Raw genomic sequence first — 9,530 nt, 5'->3', positions numbered from 1 at the left:
ATGCATAATAAAGACAGACATTTCCTGAACAAGATACCAAACTAGTGTATAACGTTGTTACTATTCCTACAAGGTGAGCAGAGGCTCAGCGGGTCGCCTGCTGTCTGCCGGACCCGTTCAGAACTGAGCTCGTCTCCTCACCAACAGTCCAATAAATAAAGATTGGTCCGTCTGCAGCCGGAGCCGCGGTCCCGGGGTTCGGTACGCGGCCCGTCGTCCAGAGGTTCCTCAGGCTCCGTGGTTCGGTCACATCTGATTGAGGAGGGGATGAGGCTGCGCACAAGAACCAGACGATTTAAAAACGGGTTCAAACTGCCAGACAGACACATGAACAGAGCAGTTTATCGTCTCAGCTCTTTGTGACAAACAGTTTCAGGCGTAAAGTGATTATTTATTTTATGACAGGATAAAAAACAGATTTATTTTACATTAGATTTGTGTAAAGCAGATTTTCTCTTCAGTAGATGTTAAAATTCATCCTGAAGTCAGAGGAAGATTAAAGTTTTAGGAGCTCTGACTGTCCGAACCGTCAAGGTAAAGAGATTACAGAGCAAAACGGTGTAAACATTACCGTTAATAATATTAATAATAGTAATAATAAATACCTACTCGGCTGTTTAAGCTTGGTAAAGTGGCCCCGCCGTCTCTTCGATGGGTTCTGTAGAAATCAGAAAATAAACTCTGAGCTCAAATCATCACAATATTATAACTGATAACTGCAGGAAGTTTTCACACCCTGTTCATGTTCGTTAAAAAACGTGTCAAGGTCAAAGGTCACAGCTCTGTCGTCTCAGATTCACTCGTCAAGAGGAGAAGAAATGTTTTAAAAATCCAGTTTTCCCTCACAGAGATCATTAAAAACTTCAGAATTTGGAGATTAAAACTCATATTTCTGAGATTCAAAGTTTCCCACATCAAGCTGGAGGAGAAAAGTTTTGAAAATCGGGTTCTACCTCTCAGAGGTCGTTTGTGTGATTTGCGTCGATGCATCATGACTCCGATGATCAGAGCGGCGCCGATCAGAACCACGCCGAGGACCGAGAAGCTGGTGATGGCCGCCAGCTTCCAGACGTGCGGCGTCTCCTCCAGAGGTTTACCTGCAGCGGGACAGAGAGGGTAACACCGAGGGGCAAGAGGAGCCGCTCTGACCCGGCCTCTTCTATAGATCTAAACACTTCCTACGGAAGGCCCTTAGTGCCATGAAACAAAAATAAAAGCCCAACAGGAAGCCATAATATCAACTTTCAATCTCATAATTATGAGATCAAAAGTTATAATTTGCAGATACAAAGTTATAGTCTTAACATTCAGTAATAATTTTGAGGCTAAAACATAATTTTGAGATACAAAGTCAAAATGATTAAATTTAAAGTCAAAATGATAGAATATAAAGTTAATTTTTAGATTTAAGATAATATTTTTGAACTTCATAGTTGTAATCTTAACATTCAGCACAGGTTTTATTTTTTCATTAATGGCAGAAATGGAGTTCCATAGAAACAAAAACACTGAAAGATATTGTTTTAATATCTAAAATGTTCTGATTAAAGGAGCGTTATGTGATTTTTATAAGCAGAAGTTAAATATTCTACGGTATTCTAGAATATTCAGCCGGCGCAGACGCAGCCGGCGCAGACGCAGCTGCAGACGCTCACATGTGTTGCAGGACGGGGTTTTGGGGTACTGCTTGCAGGAAGTGCAGGGAACACAAACCCCCAGGTCTGAGCTGAAGAACTCTGAGGTCTGGCACTGACCTGCAGAAACACAAAGATCTAAATTCAGAAACTAAAAACATTCTGGATTTGATTCTTTTCGTTCCGTTTCTCCGGATCTGGTTCAGGTGAAACCAGAAACGTTTCTGAAGAATCTGCTGCTGTTTGTAAAACGACATGAAATGAGGAAGAAGCAGGAAATGAGGTTTTGACTTCCTGTGAAGGGAAGGTTTAATTCCTGAGATGATGATGATGATGATGATGATGAAGCAGAGCGGTTTCCTAACCTCTTCCTCTGAAACATTTGCTGTCGCTTTCATTTCACTTCACAACTAACCAGAAACAGTTTCTGCCTCCATTGTTAATAAATAAATAAATATAAATACATAAAAACAAAACAAAAAAATCAGAATAAAATTCTCATGTTCGGATTAGGATTAGGATTATTTCTGTCTGGTTCACTGCTGCAGAAAGAGAGAGAGATTCTTCTAATTCAAAATTAATGTCTATAAGCAATTTGGGGTAATCCAGATTATGAGATTAAAACTAAATTATGAAATACAAAGTCATAATTTTAAGATTCAAACATGATTTTTAGATTCTCTCTGGCTGCAGTTCCTTTCGTTTCCACATACCTGCAGTATGTAAACTTGTGGTTTGGACAGACAGCTGATGTGTGCGGCAGAGCAGCAAGTCAGTCAGAAAGTATTCACACCCTAAGAGGATGCTCTTCCTCCTGAAGGCCAAATCAAAACCAGAGTCACGGAGACACAGAAACCGATCAATCAGATCAAAACCAATCAATCAATAAAAGATGAGCCGATTCATTTTGTGACTTCAGGTTCAAATTAACACTTTTCACTTTCTCACCTCAGGAGAAAATGGGAAGATTGAAATAAAAGTCACTTTCTGAGACATTTGTTGCTCATCAGAAAACGATCCCAGATTCGCGTTTCAAAAGCCAAAGTTGAAAATCTACTGACGCCTGAAAAGCTTTTAAATCATCCACTTCCTGAAACTTCCACGGCCAAATGGGAACCGGTGCCAAATCCATCACAGCGCGCCGTTCCCGGGGAAATGTTTACATCCACCTGATTAGTCCCATCAGTCACAAAGGCAGAGAACATTAAACCAGAACCACATGAGAACGGACCGGTTGTTAGCTCAGCTGCAAACCGCGAGCCACCTGCTCACAAACTCATGTCAGTGGCATGTTGGGCCCTGGGCCCCATTACAGCCGCAGAGACCCAGCAGAGTGAGTCACTTCACAGCAACAGTCACTGGGAGCGAGAGAGTCACCGCTTCTGAGAAACAGTCAGGATTCAGACACACGTCATCCCACTGGAGCGCCGCGCAGCGCAGCGCGGCGCAGCGCGGCGCAGCGCGGCGCAGCGGGGTTCAAAAGGTAACAGGGAGGAAGTGGAGCGTGACCTTTGTTCAAACCGGAGAGAGAGAGAAAGACAGAGAGAGAGACAGAGAGAGAGAGAGACAGAGAGAGAGAGAGAAACAGACAGAGAGAGAGAGAGACAGACAGAGAGAGAGAGACAGACAGACAGACAGACAGAGATCCACTGTGATGCTTATCAAACAAAAGCCTGATGCTGATCATCTCAACCGGCTGAAAAAAGGATTTAAAAGCCGCTGAGCTACTTATTCCCACATGTCTGAGCAGAAAGCGGTCCGCGCCATCTTGGTAGGCAAGCGCAGCGTAAATAATGGATGAACCACGGCTTCAGATAATATATGGACACTCTTCTCCAATGCGCAAAAGAAATGTATATAAACAAAATGGCTGCTGTGGGGATCCACTGTACGAGACGGAAAACATGTCAGACGATGTGAACAAGCTGCTCTGATCTCCTGCTACCATAACGTTAGCTAGTGAACACCATCCAAGAGCGTCACCTGAAATCCATACAATCAGTTTATCCTCAGCTGTATGTTATTGTATTACAATATTTTGCAACTTCACATGCGAGCAACAACGGAGGCAAAAAGCTAATTCTTTTACACGCCATCCGTAGCCGCGGTGGAATGATCCGCTAAATGAAACCTGGAGATGAAGCTGTTATGCATTTAGTGCAGGAAAAAATAAGGCTGAAAAAAATCAAAACCACTGCGTTATGACTTGTTGCTATAGCAACAGACAACACCACTTTATGTTTCAGGATTCAATACCAACAAAACACCAAAACATTTCCAACACAAAGAGCAGAACATTCAGTCTGCTACAGTCTCATGTTTTCAGGCTGATCACTGAGGTAGATTAGCTAGCTGCTATTAGCTAAGCTAACAGCAGTGGTAGATTAGCTAATTTAAACACCTACTGTACTGATGGTCTGTCAGTACATTAGTTGTTTAGGGAACAAGTTTTATTTATTTTAAATGAACCAAAACACCAAATTCCACATCACAGCCACATGTTACGGTTAGCAAAGTCAAGCTAGCATAGCTGACATAAGATTTGAGTCTCTTTCTTCCTAAACGTTTGCTATAGTTAACCAAGTTTAATAAATTCAATAAAAGCTGATTTAGGTTTAGCAAATTCAGTTTTTCAGTAAATCTCTGGATCAACGTGGATCAACTTATAAACGTTTGGTTGTAAAAAGACAAATACTTTGAGTTGTACTGAACATTTAAATAAATTAAATAAATTAAAAGACCATGAACTGCAATTCAAGAATGAAAATTTTCTAGAAAAATTCATCAAAATTACCACCTTTCAAATTTCTTTTGAAATTCTGAAAATCAATAAGTTCAACATTTTTGACTTCAAACTTGAATACAATTTTTCTAAAAAAAATTAATAATAAAATTCTGATATTAAGCTAAAAATTTATGAGATTTTTGGCATTTTTTAAACTTCAAACTCTGAAAATTCCTTATTTTTTCTAAACTGTCTTTGATTAATATTAAAATTTCGGAGTTTTTTTGAACAAATGTTAAACGTTTCGAGCTTTTTTCTAGAAAATGTCTGAGTTTTTGGCGGACTCGGCATCATCGCATCTCCTCCGGCTCCGACCGGAGCCTCGGAGCCTCGGAGCCGCTGGTGGGTTTGCATGTCGCGGACTGAAGGCGGAGGTTGTAGAACAGCTGATCTCCAGATGTCACTGCAATAAACTGAGCAAAAGTTTAGACTGAAACATGAAGAAACTCTGGGCTGTTTGTGTTCCCAGGTTTTATGACCTCAGTGTAATCTGAGAGGTGTTTTCCTCTGGGATTAGCTCCGAACTTCAAAGCAGAACAATCCTCTGTGTTTGGAGTCCAGCGGAGTGAAAATGTTTCTTTGTGCAAAATGGACCCAGGCAGCGCTGGCCCGGCCCGGCCCGGCTCGGCCAGAGGGCACCGCGGTGAAATCAGCCCATCGGAATGCGGAACCGGTGAGAAATGCAGCTGGTAAAGGAAGCGGAGCCGCTGGCGGGTCCAGCCTGATCCGGGTTCCCACAAACTAACAAAGCCGCGATTGTTCCAGTCCAGTCCGGGGAACAGACGCCGCCGAACCCGGACCCGGGCGGGACGCGTCCAGAAACATGGAGGGAAAGTTTTAAACTAGAGAAAAATGTAAATGTATTTACTCACTTTTCTCCGCGTGGAGCCCGGTGGAAGCCGCTAGAATAAATCCGCAGATGAGTGCGCAAACTGCGGCTGAAGCCATGGTGCCTGCGGGAGGAGAGCTGCTCGCTGTCGGCCACGCAATTCCCAAAAGTTCATCTGATTAGGAATCCGTGCTGGTTTTCAGCATGGAAAAGCGAGCATCAGAGTGAGTCATGCGGAGGAGTCTGCGCCGTGTTTTAATAGTGCGCACACACCCACGCTGCGCAGTTCAGCTCCTATGAGTCATTTCCTATGTAGCTGCGGCGCAGCGCGGACTCTCTGCGCCCACAGGAAACTCCGCCGCGGTTTCATCTCTCACACTTTTTTCACTTTCATTTTTCAAACGAAACTTTCAAACAAATCAGTTCAGGTATCGCGGTTTCACTCCGCACCGTTAGATTTGTAACATTTCACAGGCCACGCCCTGCGTGTTTTCCCACTCTGAACACCGTGTAGCCCAGGATTTATAGCCTCTCATTGTTATTACCACGCCTGCAGACGTCATGCTCCGCGTTGTGCCAAAAAACACAAGACTCTGGCAGGGGCCCGGGGTCCCTTACGCACAGCGAGCCGAGCGGGGGAAACAGAGGAGCGCGGCAGAAACACATGACATTAATTAACAGGTTAAATCATCCCGCTCTGCACGGAGCGATACAGAAAGTTTACCAGAAGGTAAAACTCATCGGGAAGAAGCTGGAGATGTTTCTGCTTGGACATGGAGAGCGTCGCTGACGCAGGGTGGTGTTATTAATGTCTGGGGCTGGGTGTAGCCTCTGCCGCTGCACAAATATGCAAAAACAAAGCCAGCGGACTCCAAATCGGCCTCACTACTGTCTCCTGGAGCGAAGAGGAGAAGAACTGCAGCATTTTCTGGTCAAACAGCAGAAAACTAAACACAAAACACGATCAGAGGGCTGACTGAAGGCAAAACAACCTTCAGTTTGTTTGATGGAGCAAAACTGAAGCAGAACTTCAAGGTGTTTTTTTAAAAATTATTTCTAATTATTTTTCTATTTAGACAAAAACTTCTGAAAAGTGTGGCATGCTCATGTATTCTGGTTACATTCTAACTGCATTTAAAAATACTTTCTTTTATCTTTCCATCTCCTTTTAATGTTAGTCCATCATCAAACACAAACCTGGAGTTTTGCTTTGATTCTTTCATGCAGGTTTGAGAAATCCTTTAGTATCCATGGCAACCGTTCAGCTGTTAAAAACCCCAAACCTGCAGAAACAGGATCACAGCCTGAAACTTCACAGTTCATCACCACAAACCTCAATCAGTAAGTTACAACAACACTGAAAAGTTCATCATTTAAAGGGGCGGTATAAAATTAACTTTTTGGATCTTTCCATCAAATCTTTCCCTGGAGTGTTGCCTTCATTTTTTCATGCATGTTAGAGAAATCATTCAATCTCCATGGCAACCATTCAGCTGTGCAAAACGCCTGTGTGGACCTAGCCCCGGCTTCGAAGTGCAGCTCCTTCAGACTAGCCAGCAGCAATTAGCAAACAGCTGGTGGAGCTGCTGAGCTCATTAAAGGAGCTGCTGCTCTGAGCAGGAAAAAGTTTTAATAGAAAAAAATAGCAAGGAAGAGGGAAGTAGGTCAGCTATGCTAGCTTGACTATAACAAACTTTTTTTTTTTCCCCCATTTTTTTTCTCCGAAGAGTTTTTGCGGCGCTAGCGGCTCGTATTTTTTCCACAGTAGGCAGACAGGAAGGAGGGTGAGGGGAGGAGGGAGGACATGCAGTAAAGGTCGTCGGGACCGGGAGTCGAACCCGCGACGTCCGCGTCGATGACTCAGGCCTCCAAACGTGGGGCGTGCTAACCCGCTGCACCACCACAGCACGCCCCAACTATGACAAACTTAACATGTAGATGTGATGTGGAATTTTATGTGTTTCAGTTCAGTTACAGCTTTGCTGAGACTCACTGCACTAAATGAATAATAGCAACAGGTTTCATTTTAAAGGGATTGTTCCGCCGCAGCAGCGCAGCTTTGGATGGTGAGGAGAAGAATCGTCCTTTTGCTCTCCAGTGTTGTGCACATGCGTAAAATTACATATGATATATAAACAACAACAGAGGGCAGTTCTAATCAGTCACAAATTCTCCTTCTGTTCTCTGATTGGCTGGTAGGGTTAGGGGGGAATCCAAGTGAAAGGGAGAAATCCCAGACTGAGCTGTGAAGGAAGATTTGAATTGAGTGTTAAAGTTCATCTTAAAGGGCTTTAAAATGAACTTTAACACTTGGAAACAGTTTGGTAAACAGAGTAACTTGTTTTTTCCGGTCCATCAAGTTAAACTTCATCAATTGGATCAAATGAAACGGACTGAATGTGAAAACGCTGGAGGGGTGTGAATACTTTCCTCTAGGAACAACCCTGCTGTCTTTTTCTCACTCCGTTCTTGAGGAAATTTCTGCTAACTATTCCCAAATGCCTGATAAACTTTTTTCTTTTTCTTCTTCCTTCCCCACATTCGCTCATCTCCTCCGCAGCCTGGAACCTCTTATGAGCGTTGCATGGTGTGAACTGCCTTTCCCACAAGAACTAACGTCAAACAGACGCTCCACCAAACCCCCAGTAAATACTTCACATCATCAGAAGGTTTCATTGGCGCAATTAAGCTGCAGGCAGATGTTTTTCTACTCCGTTGTCACGGCTAACCTTTAGGAAAGCTCTCTAGGAGGACCTGGAGCCCACGAAGGACGACTTTCCACTCAAGTGATTTCATCAGTAATGAGGCACTATAAGCTGCAGATGTTGTGTCAAACTCTCCGGCAGGCGCCATGGCAACGGGGTGAACACACACAGCGGAGCTTGCCCAAGGTGATCCAAACCCTCCTGTATGCGCTGAGCGCGCGCCAAGCGAGCTGATGTCTCTCAGGCGTCGTCAATGCAAAGACGCAACACAAACCCGGCAGTTTGGACTTTCTGTTGGAAACACGTTCAGGTTTCAGCTCTGCTGGCGGCCATGTTCAAAGTTCAGTTCTCGGCTGCACCAGCTTCCACTCCACTGATCACCAGGAAATGAGCTGAAGTTAAGATTTCTTGCGCTCGGAAGAGGTGCATTTTTTTCAGCAGTATAAATTGGTTTATTTGACTGAACTGCAGTAGAAACTTTTATGCATCGCGAGTCACGTGATCAACAACCGGATGTTACTGCAGGCGGAAAGGATGAAGAAGACGACAAATAGGAAATGTAAGGGGATTTTTTCAAATGGGCAAATTAAAAATACAGAAAAAAAATCTTATTTATAAAAAGTTTTGTGCTACGATGAGGTGGTTTATCAGAAACTGGTTCATTTCACAAAACTGTAATGGAAATGAGGACAGGAAGTGGGAGGAGGATGATGGCGCAGTTTGTTGTTTTAATGTGCAAAAAAAGTTGAAAGTACAAAAATAAATTTGATTAGTGAAAATATGCAAATTTAGAAAAAAACTTGTATTTTTCAATAAAACATTGTTGGGACGAGGTTGTTGTTTGGACATATCAAAAATAAACAGTTTATTTTGCAAAAATGCTTTGGAAACGGGTTTCTTTGCGTCAACCGAGTCACATGATCAGCAGCAGACGTTACCGCTGCTGGAAACAATGAAGACGACAACAGCAGGAAGTGGTAGAAGGATGATGGTGCAGTTTGTTTTAATGCGCAAAATGAAAGTATGAAAATAAATTTGCTTAATTGTAACAAGCCAATTTTGAAAAAACTAAAATATTTCTATGTAAAATCTTTGCACTAGGATGAGGTTCTGCTGCAGAAATCAGTTGATTTTGCTAAAAATGCCATGGAAACATTTTCACATCACACGCATCACATGATCAACAACCGGATGTTACTACTGGCGAAAACAACAAAGAAGACAACAGGAAGTGATGATGACAATAGAGCAGCATGTTTTTTTTTTACCCCTCCAGGGTCTTTTGTGGGCTCTAGTGTCCCTTATACGACAGCAGGCTGACAGGAAACAGGGAAGCAGAGGGGGGAAGACATGCGGCAAATGTTGTCGGGTCCGGGAGTCGAACCCGCGACGGCCGCGTCGAGGACTAAAGGCCTCCAAATATGGGTCGCGCTAACCGCTACGCCACCACGGCACGCCCAGCAGCATGATTTTTAATGCGCAAATTGAAAGTACAAAAATAAATTTGCCAAACGGGAACACGCCAATGTTTTTTAAAACAATAGTTTTTCTATGAAAAAAAGTATTTTTTATAGAAA

At 43.1% G+C, this 9,530-nt stretch overlaps 1 long non-coding RNA gene across 1 annotated transcript; it reads left to right on the top strand.

The window, feature by feature from the left end:
* Nucleotides 1-5,902: 5,902 nt before the first annotated feature.
* On the top strand, nucleotides 5,903-8,834 carry LOC114161536 (uncharacterized). The gene is made up of 3 exons (XR_003599043.1): nucleotides 5,903-6,283; nucleotides 6,476-6,593; nucleotides 7,809-8,834. It is a non-coding gene; the product is annotated as an uncharacterized LOC114161536 (long non-coding RNA).
* The last annotated feature ends 696 nt before the right edge of the window (nucleotides 8,835-9,530 follow it).

This window comes from Xiphophorus couchianus, chromosome 2, assembly GCF_001444195.1.
Source record: "Xiphophorus couchianus chromosome 2, X_couchianus-1.0, whole genome shotgun sequence".
In the NCBI taxonomy this organism is placed as follows: Eukaryota; Metazoa; Chordata; class Actinopteri; order Cyprinodontiformes; family Poeciliidae; genus Xiphophorus; species Xiphophorus couchianus.
This window is presented reverse-complemented; position numbering and strand designations above follow the sequence as displayed.